Consider the following 13,235-nt stretch of genomic DNA (forward strand, 5'->3'; position numbering starts at 1 on the left):
ATGAAACAGGTTTGATTTATACTCCATTTATTCACGGACACATAAATGTGAAAAAACGGGTCAGCCCTCCACAAAAACCTCAGTCTTAACCCGGGGTTATCACATAAAGGCAATTAGAGTCTGCGAAAGTGAGAGGTAAAGATCTGTTAAACGCTTCCTAGTTATAAGAACTATGATATAACATTTTATCCTCTAAACGCTCAATGCATGCATGAAAGTTCCTGCACATCTTCTGAGAGGGACCGACTCTTAAACTCGAGACAACAGACACAAGCACAGATCACGCAGAACAAAAGGGAGTCTGATGAGTAAATACAAAATGCAGCGTGCAGTGTGAGTATCCGTCCAGTCGGTCCAGACCAGCTCCAGCGTCCCTGGAGCCTCCTCAGCAGCCATCTGTGAGTGAGGCAGAGAGAGTAAGCAACAGGGAGCTTGGGACGTCTGGAAATGCTGAATCAAACGTGCACCAATAGCTGAAAGAGGGGAATAGTTAGATGTGGTGACCTGGGAGCGAAAGAAATAACTGGAAAAGTCGAAAATAAGACCTGCTTTTGATAAAGTGGAGAAATAATGCATGAATATTGTTAAGCCAGGTTTTCTCAGCAGAGGAGAGACACTTATTATTAAAAACAGTTCAAATATTTGCTTAACTTTTTTTTTTTTTTCTCTTCTCTATCACAAGGCTAAGCAGTTTTAGAAAACATGCGAGAGTGCAGCCAGGACTGAATTATCGTGAGAGGAATGCAGCTGCTGAAACTTTATGAAATGGTGCCACACAATGCTTTTAGCAGCAATTGTGCCCTCTTGTAAATAAGGGGGCTGAATGATTGATTGAGCGACCGAGAGAGGGGATGACCGATCGAGGGAGAAGCGGGGGAGGGAGGGAGGCAGTTGGGGAGTTTGGGAGGGAAAGGAACAGACTGCTCTATCATCTCCACCCAGACACCGCTGGGATTTAGAGTGAGAGACAGTATAGAGCGGGGAGAGACAAATCTCCTCTCTTGACCTTTGAGAGAATAGCTACATACAGTAATAATCCACCAGGGCGGGGGTGTGGGGGGCTTGAGCTGGCCATAATATTGGGGTTTTCACTTTCACTACAGAGAAGCACTCTTCCAACACACTGCTGCAGAAGATAAGACTGGAAGGATGGAGGCCTGCGCAGTCCTGTGGAGTTCTGCATTTGTGCATGTTTGCTGGCGCCTGATCTCTCCGTCTTCGAGCTCTGGTGCTTATGTTCGAATTCATTTATCGCCCAGTTTAAAACTAACCGGGACGCCACATTGCACTGCGAATGCTCAAATCTCTTTAAAGATTTGTTCCGACCGGATCAAAATCCTCCCTCTAGTGCTTTCAGCTGCCGCCTCCACCCAGCTAGCAGCTCATTGAGATCTTGAACACTGAGATTTCCACTTTATGCGCCTTCATTAAAGTCTAACTAGTGCTATAATTCTCTTCCCTTTGATTCAAAAGCCCTTCTCTGCACTTTTTTGCCATACAGCGCATGTGGGATACAGCCTGCAGTGATGTGCAAGCAGTGTTGCAGCATTATGGGCCCTTAACTTTTTCATCTGCTACAGCAAAGAGGTTAGCGTGATGGACTAGTTACTGGTGGTGCCTGTCACTGTAGTGTGCACTGCACTCTGATCTACATCGTTCTGGGCTTTAAGTACTACTTCATGCCCTGAGCAATTATGGGCTGCTACGATATAGTCTGCCAGAGAGGAGGCTGAAGATGTATTGGGGGGAACAGTACCGTTTCCGATAGTGAATTATTCATCTGTTACATTTCTGTGGAAATGATTTAAATCTTTTCCTGCATTAGTTGGTTCACTTTCCACCTGTGATTTCTAACAGCCAGCTCTGTCACATGTGCTTTAAACAGAGCTTTTTCTCACGCTGTGGGTTGAGCACAATATTTAAAAATGTTAGCTGCAGCACAGGCAGCATTTAACCCCTTTTCTGTTGATTTTCCCTCTTTTTCCCACCACTCATAGATGCTTGGATGCAGTCTGGCTGCATCAGATCACGCATTTCCACCAGACGCTGCAGCCACCTCACCTGTTTCCTCCGAATGCATCCTCTCTAATCATCTCCCCTGCATGTACACCCTTCCAATATGTGGGGAATTCCTATCAGTTACGCACTGAATCTGGGTCTAATGGTTCACAGCTGACTGGGCAGGAGGTGGTGCGCCATTAAGGCACATGCATTTGGATCATGTCTTACTGCATGTTCCACCTAATCCAACAGGAGCAGGCCCGGCTGATTCAATGGCACCTCACCACGCAGACACATTAATACCTGCCACAAAGCCTCAAATGACTTATGAGGTTGTAAAAAAGCATCATCCTCCAGGAACGGTGTTCTGTACAACATAATCAATTACAGGAGAGCACAAATACATGCCACTGTATTATTACAAATAATAAATGAACATTAGGCAGCTGGTAATGCAACCAATTTGTCTTTCTGAGGGTCGCTAATGGCGCAAAACACTCTGCGTGAACTCACCAGAAAGAACTTTGGATATTCCGGCACTTTCCATTAAAAATTGAAATGCAATCAGTGTTGTAATCTTCGGCTGCAACTCTCGCTGAAGTCAATGGTGCTGAAACAACAGGCAGCCGGTTCAATCTAATATCAATCAATCATCAGAGATTGTGCTCGCTGGATGAAACTGCTGAGACAGAGAGATGGAGGCAGGTTCTGCTGGTTGTGTATACATACCCACTATATATTCCACATTGAGATAAATGTGAACTGATTGAGGTGCTGATGAAATGTCCCCCAGAATCTGCCTTCGCGTTATGACTTTTTACAACAAGGATGAGCTTTGAACTCCATTTGACCTTCTATATATATTTGCTTATTCCTTAAACTGGGGATGTCCTTGCCCGTGTGCTCCATTCGCTGCGTACGCTCATTAGATATCCTCCCATCGGGTCTCAGGGTCATGGACACCGGGGAGAGCCGTCTGAGTTGGCTGTGGTGTGGAATAGCAGAGGAGCCCAGCCCGAGTGCCAGTCAAACAGCCACACCTTCACCCCCACACACACTCAGCTCTAATGAAAGAGATGAATTATTGCTCTGGGTGTCCGGAGTTTCACAGTAAGTGACGTTAGCTAGGGCCACAGTAAAGCTGCACCTCATGCGCACACAGAGGAAGGTGGACGGGGGACGACTTTGTCCTCTATATGCACTGTGCTGTGCTGTGTAGTGTAGTGTGTGCATTTGTGTGTCTGAAAATGGGAAAGCACGTACAGGGTGGCGGCGGGGCAGTGGGTTGAGGGAGGGGAGTGGAGGGGGGTAGGAAAGGAGGGAAACTGTACACATAAACACACACACACACACACACACACACACACACACACACACACACACACACACACACACACACACACACTCTGCAGCCCTCCTTCCCACTACGATTCAGTGGCTCAGTAAAGCCCAGACGTCGTAAACAGGATTTATGTCATTTAATTAAGCTTTTGTACAATTACCTTTATTTACAGCTGCATGAAGCAGGCAATGGGGAACTCATGGCAGTATGAGCCAAACAGAGAGGTCGTAATTTCTGTCCTTTACTTCCCACTGTTCCCAAGATATGAGAACAAGTCTCCTCAGTGTGTAGGTTGCATGATTTGCTTGATGGAGCTACATATTTACATTTATTGTCAATTAGTTCTTCCTGTGTAGTAGTAATTATGTTGATTTCATAATTAAGGGATTGTCTTGGGAAATGGATGGCTGCTGTGTTTATTATCGTTTTTTAAATTGCAGATTTTTGTTCAAACTGTGGCAGGCATCAAAATCTATATTACTCACGCTGAATTTATTCTGAGATTCTGCATTTGCTTCTGTTCTCATCTCCTATTAATGCACAGAGTTCATTCCCACCAGTCTGTTCAATAATTTGAGAGGAAATGTGTGGCTGACATGTTTCATAATGGTGATGTATTCTTCTTTCGCACAGCAATTTAAGGACACCTGCTCCAGCTTTGATGTTGCAGTGCCACCTACTGGCCGCTTTGAACGCTCCGGGTTTTCACTGGTTGCTGATGCAGAAAATATATCAAAACATGTGATTCTGTGAAGCATGCCTGTTTGCGCTGACAACAACAGAGGCCCTTTCTGACAACTGTTCCCATCTCTGTGACAAACCATCAGAACACATGGCAGTGTCTGTGTGTGCTGGCTCTCTGCCATGTGGCACACTCACACAGGCGCGCTGTGACCGCTGCCATTGTTGTCACTCCGGGTGGACGTGAGTCTCATCAACATGGGCATTGTGAAGCAAGAGTCACACAACATCAGCACTGTGGATGTTTCATTAAAAAAAAAAAAAAAAGACATCGCATCGAAATCTGATGTATGATATTTGAAAAACAGGGGTATATGTGCATTATCTGTCATTAGCTGCAACTGTTTTTGGAATATTTTCAGTCACATTTTGGGCATAATTGCTACATTGTGTATTTTTTTTGGTCTCATTTTTACTCACACAAAACATCTCTTGTTTTAGGGTTGCACGCTCTGGCCAGCAGAGGGAGCTTTACCCACACTTTTCCTCCAGCCGGAGTTAAACACAGCAAAGAGAGCAGAAAGTCACCTCATCTTTCTTCCAGCTTTCTTGAAATTGATCCCTCAAATAAGCTTAAAATGCTTAACAAAGAAGTGAAATCAGTGAGCAGCACTGCTTTTATTTCCATTCCAGTAAAGCTGTGTAACGATTTCTAACTATACTACTTATACTTAGATCTACTCAACATTAATAGTGTTGGTGAACAGTAGATTAGTATCTCTCTCCTCACATCAGGCCATGTCCTCCTAAGAAAAGCCCGCTGTTTGCTTTTTTTTTCTTTTTTTTTGTGCATCATACCCTTTCATCAACCCCTATGAATGGGATGGGATGTGAAACTGAGCTCAGAAATGCAACAGGCCCTTGAGGCACCGAGACTGAATGCAGAGCTTTACTTCTCATTATTGTCCTCATAAAGAGGCTTTTGGATGCTGCTGGCCTGCGGAGGTCCGTGGAGGAAAGAAAGAAAGAAAACTGAAGAGGCAGATGGAAGAAAGAACAGAACAAGACCAGCAAGTTTGGATTTGTCGGTCACAAGACAAACATATCACGGAGATAAAGGGCTGACTTTCCCATAATGGATTCAGAAATCTATCTATCTACTCAGACTGCGCATGTGCAGAGCAGAAGGCCGCAGCAGTCGTCTCCTCTCAGGGCTCCTCCATGTGGCCCTCCATGACAGATGGCCATCTGCCACTTTCATTCAGTCTCATTAGCAGCTCACACACACTCATTTACATTTAACATACTTGAAACTTAATTTATATATTCAATACATCTTACCAAACATACAGTATGTGTGTATTCACACAGCCCTGGATTATGAATTCATAAGCTGCCACTGTCTTGGAGAGTGAGAGAGGATGAACGGTGAAGGAAACAGCTTCATTCACTGTGCTGCTGCAGTCTGTGTCCCAGGGCGTTTTTACAGTGTTTTGGAAGTGAAGGAAAGGACGGATAAAAATAGTTCCTGTCTAGCCCGTAATGATAAAACCATACCTGCTGATCCGGAAGCTAACCTTCATCCCCTTTGAAGGCGAAAAGCTAAGAGCAACATCAGGAGCTCCTGGCCTATTCAATCATGCACAAAACACACCACTAAAGTCTGCAGGGAGCGCTTCTTTGCATTGTCTTCAACCCTTAGTTTTGATCACTGAATCCCAAGGTGTGTTTTCAATGTATTAAATATGCAGCTCCACAAAGACTTAAATCAAGGTTGCTGGGACAAATCCTACACTCTGATTAAATTTGCTGAGGAGGCACAGCCGGAGTTCAGAGGCAGAGAGTGTGTGTTCACAGTAAGTGTGTGTCTTTGTGAGGGGCGCTAAGAACAGTTGCTACTAACAGTGAGGAGTAAACTAGTCTTTAATTAATTGCAGAGCAAGTTTTGCCCTGGAGCAAAAAAACTATGCCTGCTCCTGTTTTCCCTGAGAAGATTGCCGCTGGTGGAAATGCAAGCTGCTTGCTGCAGGCCTTTTCCAGTCAAAATGAGATCTTTCTAAACACGAGCACAAGGATCCAGGCTGCAGGTGCAGCTGCCTGCCTCAGTCCATAAAAACACTTGCATGTGCACATTATTTGCGTTTTTAATTCCACATGTACTGTTGTGGGACATCAGAGGTATGTTTGAGTATCCAATTTTGGATTAAAGCAGTAATTTTCTACTATTTGGGTCAGAAAGGTAATGGGGAAGATGAACAGCACAGTGGGAGAAGCTGCTTTGTATTAAATAAAGATGACATTTCTAGCCTGGTTCTGCTGGAACACATGGGTTAAGTGCTGAAGATGAATATCCTTCCTCATCTAATGGCTTGTCCTAGATTCCCCCACCTGCAGCGTCCTTATTTTTCACTGTGGTGTCTAATCCACCGTTGCTCTTCCACTTAACACAAAACAAAGCGTCCTCCAGTGTTACTCTAGGCAGCCCATGGGAGCCGCCGAGCCGAGACCCGACTTCATCACATTGTAAGAAACACACTTTTTATGACATTCCAGGGAGAGGATTATGCCAAACAGATAGCAGACGCTCACCTCTCGTCTCCAAGCACTCTGCTGATTTAGAACGCAATCTGCTCCGTAATCTAAATTTGTTTTGCATTATTCATGCACGAATGTACTTTTTTTCAGCGGGATAATTTGCTTGTTATCGAGCCACTGAATGATGTAAAGAGTTTCGCGAGGATGTAGCCATTTTGTTTTTGACACCAGCGCTGAAGTGATCAAACAAAACACTGCAGCCAGATTGGGAAGTCAGTGTGTGGGTTTATTAACAGCTACTGTCATAATGTCACAACCAGCTGTGTAAACTGCATTTCTTGGCATGCAGAGGTCTCTTGATCATTCAGTGCCCTCCTCCCATTTCCTGCCACTGCAGCTTTGGTAAATAAAAGGCAGCAACAGCAGGAATGAGCTACATCTCATGTACTTATATTTTGCCTTCTATGTTATTAGTTGTTGTCATACCTCAGTGCGATCCTTGTGCTTTGTTGATATTGGCTCTGTTTCCTCATTGCACAAGCCAACATTTTTTTTGCTCTTAAGTATTTTGTCTTTTCTCCTGACCTGGAAAGTACTGAGGTGGTAACTCTTCCCTTTGCCACCAGCTGGTCTAGAAGTGAAAAGGCAACAGCATGAGGAAGTACTTCATATTTTACAGTATATGTTAAATGGGTGATTCATAAATAAATATATATTCCTTTTGTTTGCCAGAAAAGGCATTTACAGACAAAGAAATGTTCAGTGTGTTACCTTTTATTGACCCAACTCCATTAGACCTCTTACTGTATGAACAAACTGTTATAAAACACCAATAATTCAAATCTAAATAAACTTATTTGAGATTTTGGGTGAGAAGTGCTGCATGAAAAGTCACAAACATAGATCACAGACAGAGAGCGCTTGAAAATCCACTGTATTTAATGACGTTTTACAATCCCAAAAATGCATAAATAGCAGACTTCTCAAACTTATCCTCAGTTCAATATTATGTTCAAAGCCATTCTCCTTTAATTAAAAAAGAAGTCATGAAGTATCAAAGTCATAGAGCAAGTTAAGTATGTTATTCGAGCTGTTACAGTAAAGAGGGCCCGGGGTCTGCAGGACCCCAGACAGAACAATGCGTTCAATGATTTTTGCTTTAGTAGCCTTTAGCATCCAAGTAGCCTTCAATTATACATCCCCATTGTTGAGTGAGAGGCAGGCTACCAGTCTACCACGGCCTATGTTTGCCAAATTTGCCAGTTTTCAGTCCAGTTTCATATTATTCACACCATGACGTTTGGCCTACATGACAGAACAATGAGCAATATAGTATAAAATAAGTCATGTTGTTTTCTCTGAGGTAAAGCATTAGTAGATTAGAGCTTTTTTCCATAAAGATGCTGAAGAAGGAGCGTATGTTTACTCGCACATGCACACACACACACACACACACACACATCCCACTATGTACTTACCAAATGGGCTGCGTTGACAGCCGCAGGGAGCCAGATCAAGCAGAATTAAACAACATACACCTCAGTGCTGAACAGCGGGGGGTTACACAGGTGATTGTAAAACACGGTCGGCCTAAGCAGCGGATTTGCTGAACATAGTACAGATCAATAAAGACGCGGTGTGTTGCCAGAATGTTACCCCCAAGAGATTTCCTCTGTTAGTGTAATCAACTGCCGTGGCATTTAGATCTCTGCCTCGCTATCTCTCTCTGCGCTTGACACACATGGTAACACGTTCACATACACGCACACACGCAAACATGCCACTTAATTCTGATATGTGCTCATTCCAGCTCTGTGGGGAGACATTACTGTAAGGGAGCTGTTATTGCATGTCATTGGTGTGCATGAGCGAGATGGTAAAAATAACAGCCTCAATGGGTGAATATGACCAAACGCCCACTGTAAATGTGCACACATATTCACACACACACATGTCTCCAAATGTGTCTTTAAGTATGAAACATTCAGGCCCTGCAGACATGAAAAGTGGTTGTAAAAGGTTTGTATTTTGCTCCATTGTGGGGGGAGGCTGTCAGCTTGGATTCAAGGCAGATTCAGTTTATTTTTATTCCACAGCTGACTCAGTTTCTATGTGTGCATCACAGCATTGAGTTTATAGTAAGTCATAAACACGCCTGATGCCATGAAAATTGATAATGAAGAAATGCTGCAGGGTGAATGACGATCAAAGACACTATGTTTGGCTCCAGGGGCTTCTCCATCCAGGCTCAGTCCCCTGTCCAGATCCCTTTTTCATTGACGTATGCAGAACAAATATCCTAAAGTTGGATATCTGAGTAGGACAAAGGGATCTTTGTTGTGTTTGAGGAATTGCTCAACTATGCTTATCAAGCAGATCATTTTAAAGACTGTGCCTCTAAAGACTGCCCCCTGAGAATTAAGCGAGGGCCTTGCCTTCTTACCGCCGGCCTGATTTCTCATTTTGTCTCACAACAATATTGATCTGAGTATCCTGTTATGGGGTTTACAGAAGGATTCCACAGAAGATCGCTGATGGGATGTTGCTTTGAATCCACCTCTGCTGTCGTAATGCCAATAAAACGCCCCGAGGTGGTCAATGCTAAAGATTAGGAGAATGTTATGCTTGTTGGATAAATGAGCCTCAGCTTGTTTGTATGGGGGATTATAGTATCTGCTCTCATGCAGCCCACTGAAATAAAACAAGTGTGCGATTACAAAAAAAGGCCATTCATAGAATTAGAAGTAAAAAATCTAAGCTGACTGATTTATGTACAAATATTTGTCTGAATATGTGTTTATGTTCATTCTGCAAGGTGCAAGAGAAACATGGCACATCAACACAGTATGTGCTCACGCACGTGCAACTGTAGCTGCACTTTCTGCTCACCATATGTGTAGAAATAATGTTATGAGCGTGACATATGTGTTAGAGAGGCACAGAAACACAGACTGTTGTCCTGTCCTCTCCATGGGAGCACATGGTGCGCCGCTGTGACAGTCAGCATTGAACATGTCTTTGGGGATGCTCCATTATTTACACTGTGCCTTCCTGTGGCCCAGATGAGACATGACAGGAGCCACAGGAAGCTCATGAATTAAACAGAGGGGCCTAAAAGCACAAGGGGAGGGTAGAGGGTGATGGGGAGGCCTGGGGAGACAGCAGAGCACTGGGGCTGCAGATTGCAACGCACATGTCGCTGCCGCCTTAGGGGCTGGAGGGAGGTGAGGCAGGGAGGGAGGAAGGGACATGCAGGGACAGAGGGAGGGAGAGATGGCAGAGTGGAGGGACAAGATTTTGTTGAGGAAGAAGTAGAAGGAAGATGCAGCAGAGAACGAGATGGAGGCAAAAAGGCGTAACAGAAATTCTCTCAGTAATGATGGAGACAGATGAGAAAGATAGCTGAAAGAGCACAAACAGCAGTTTTAATTTAGCCAGAGGGACATTAATCCCTCACTGATGCATATAAAACACAGGAGTGAAGATGATGTCATGCATTCAGTGGGCATTTAGCGGGGTGTGTGATGTCTCAGCTGTTGCTCAAATAGGCTGGGCAGTGAGTAGCTTCTGGTGTCAGCCTGCCTGTCCGGATGGATGGGATAACCTCATTTGGGCTGTGACTCATCACCTGATGCAGCAAACCAATACGCAGTAGCTGTGGGCAATAAAAGACTCAGGCAGTACCCTTCCTGTTTTAGTGAAGTGATAAAATTTGACTAATGGGTATTGAGGTCCCAGACTTGGATGCTGAATTTTGACGGATGATGAATTTCCTGCATTTAAATCAACACGCAGCAGGTTTTGAGCTTTGCTGTGCATGCTGTGTGTTTATAATCATACTAATTTGTTTCCGGATTAACCCATGATCAACACACACACCCTCGCACACTCACACACTTTTAGGAGTCTGATATGTGTAAGTAACTTTTTACAGGAAGGTCCTCTAATGACAGCCCCTTTCATTGGCCCCCAGGGAGCTGCTGTCCATCTCTCATGGCAACCCCAGACGGGAAAACGGAACCGCCCAGACCGTTGGTGCCAGGGTGATATCATCTGATCATCAACCTCGAGCATGGGCGCTGAGCCACACAGTGCATTTTCATATAGTGGAAGGTCTTCATCCTTCACTTTCCCCTTTTATATTCAGGTCCTTTTATCTGCAAATATTAATCCTGCGGAACAAGTAAAATTGGCTTGTCAAATAAAATGGGAAGTTGTGAGTGTTATATATCTGAATGGGCGCCAAGTGAATTAGGCTTATTAACTTGAATCTGTAAAATCTCTTTTTTTAAAAACCTCGAGCCGAATGTAGCTTCTCTTATTGATGCAGTCCATTAGTTGTAATAGTAGTCTGTCTGTGGAGTATCAGTTGTCGTTCTACTTGTGCTTGAGTGCTTTTAATTCCCTCCAGAGCCCATCTGGACAAGCATTTTTTTTGAAAAAACAATATCACAAGGGACTACAATGGTAAAACTTGGATTCAGGCATCACATGAACTGGACATTTACACATTTCAATCTCTTCCAGAATTTACGTCTATAGCCTCAAACATGCTGAGGTACATGCATGTGAATTACTGTACAACAAGGAATGTGTATTTAGTGAAGCTGTATTTACATAAACAACTTCAATAACTACCATAGATGCGGCGCGTGAAATACTGACATAATCAGCTTAGATGAATAGCACAGGACTCGTGATGTTCCTTCATCCTCTTCCAACTCACAAATATCAAGAAACTAAATATATGCTTGAGGCAGAGCACTCTCCGAAAAGAATTGAGATAACATGTCTGGAAAACAAATTCAGAAAAAAATATCTGTCCCTGAGGGCCTGTTAATGCGTGCGTACATGTGAGTGTGTATGAAAGAGAGAGACAGCGAAACAGGCAACGTGTTAGAGCATCAACATTTAAAAAAAGCTGTGAGCACATGTAAATAATGGAAACAGAAATAATGCTGCAATGGTGTGTCCATGTTCACATACTTCACGCAGTCAAATGTGGTGTTTATCACACTCTGTCTCTTTTCTCAGAGTTGTCCTCATATCACAAAAAGCTGTGCATGCAGAGAGCTGCCCATTTTCTACCACCATCCCTCTCTAAAAGTGTGACTGAGGGGGCCATGTGCTCTCTGCCGCCCCCCCCCATCTCACCACCACTCTGCCCATATGTGCATTCGAGTGGCAGCTGCAAACTCCCCCGCTCGCCCTCTGAAAAAAGAAAGTGAAAAACAGCCCCCAACACCACAGCAAGAGTAGGACAGCTTCTCTGGTCAGGCGATGTCTGGCTGCCACAGTGAGCGTCAGGAGGAAACAAAAAGCAAAGGCGTCTGGTGTCCACTGTTGCAGAAACAGTTAACCAGTCATTTGTAAGGACTGCCGTCTGCAGCGTTCATCTGCAAAGAAGAAAAGTCTCTCTTTTTCGTAATTTCACACTGTCTTGCAATGAAGTTGATGCATTTATTGCGTACATGTGTGCACCCCACTCACACAACCTGCAGTTATCCGCTGATAAAGCGCCACAGTGGCCTCCCCATCTGCGTTCTCCAGCTCCTTTTAGGGACTCCAGGAGGTGCAGACTGTGCCATAGCCTGCTCAACACATTAGTAACTCAGTGACACACGAAGGCTGGGCTGGTACATAATGCTCATATTGAGGCAACTCCTGCAGAACTCTCATCCGGCACCAATTAGACTATTACAAGACAAGTGTGCAGTGAGGAAAACAAATCCAAGAGTGAGCTGCACATGCAAGCATAAATATGGACCAGGTCTCATACTTTTTGTCTGTTTCACTATTTCTGTTTTACATACACCGCAACACTGAATGAAATGTCACCTCATACATACACACACCGGATCTGTTCAGTGGCCGAAGGACCCACTTCCTCCTGCAGCATAATACACATCTGTGAATGAGCAGCCATGTGGACTCTCATCATACAAAACAGACAAGATGAAATGTAACGGAAAAAAATATCATGGACAAAACTGGACCTACAGCAACAGAGAGTTAAAGCAATGATATCATGGTGTGCTGCTGGGTTGAAACTTAAATGCTACGGATGAATTATACAAAACACATTCCCAGGCATAACTTATAATCAGTGTAGTGTCTTGTGTGAGTCTGCATGAGTAACTGTGCAGCCTCAATGCACAAAGTTGATTTTAATGTAAGCAAAGATATGTGTATTAACAGTAGCCGTACATCCTGGCACGAGCTGAGACGTATGCTCCAGCAGGGTTATGTTTTCAGATGACAACTTAAAGTTTCATGTCACATCTTGGGACTCACATTGGTAATTTACACATGGCATTAAATTTGAAGCATCTGGTTAACATTGGACGGAGGGTTTCATGAATACCATGAATGTTGGAAGCCCACTACTCCCAAGTACCTTTGCTCACGCCATCCGTCCATGTGTCGCTCACTTTTTTTTTTTTTGAAACTTTCATGTTAATCTGGTTATTTATTCATACAAGTCCTGATGTGCCTACAAGGATCCTTTGATTGAGTCGAGGTTCAGACGGCAAAGGGGTTTGTGCACTGATCCAGGGACTTTGAACATATGTGTTAATGTGTGTACTTCAGCTCAGACAGTCACCACTTTAGCACTTAAATGAGACATCGAGGGGTTCGCCGGTTGACACACATTATGAAGATTTTGTTAAAGGTG

Source organism: Chaetodon trifascialis, chromosome 6, assembly GCF_039877785.1.
Source record: "Chaetodon trifascialis isolate fChaTrf1 chromosome 6, fChaTrf1.hap1, whole genome shotgun sequence".
In the NCBI taxonomy this organism is placed as follows: domain Eukaryota; kingdom Metazoa; phylum Chordata; class Actinopteri; order Chaetodontiformes; family Chaetodontidae; genus Chaetodon; species Chaetodon trifascialis.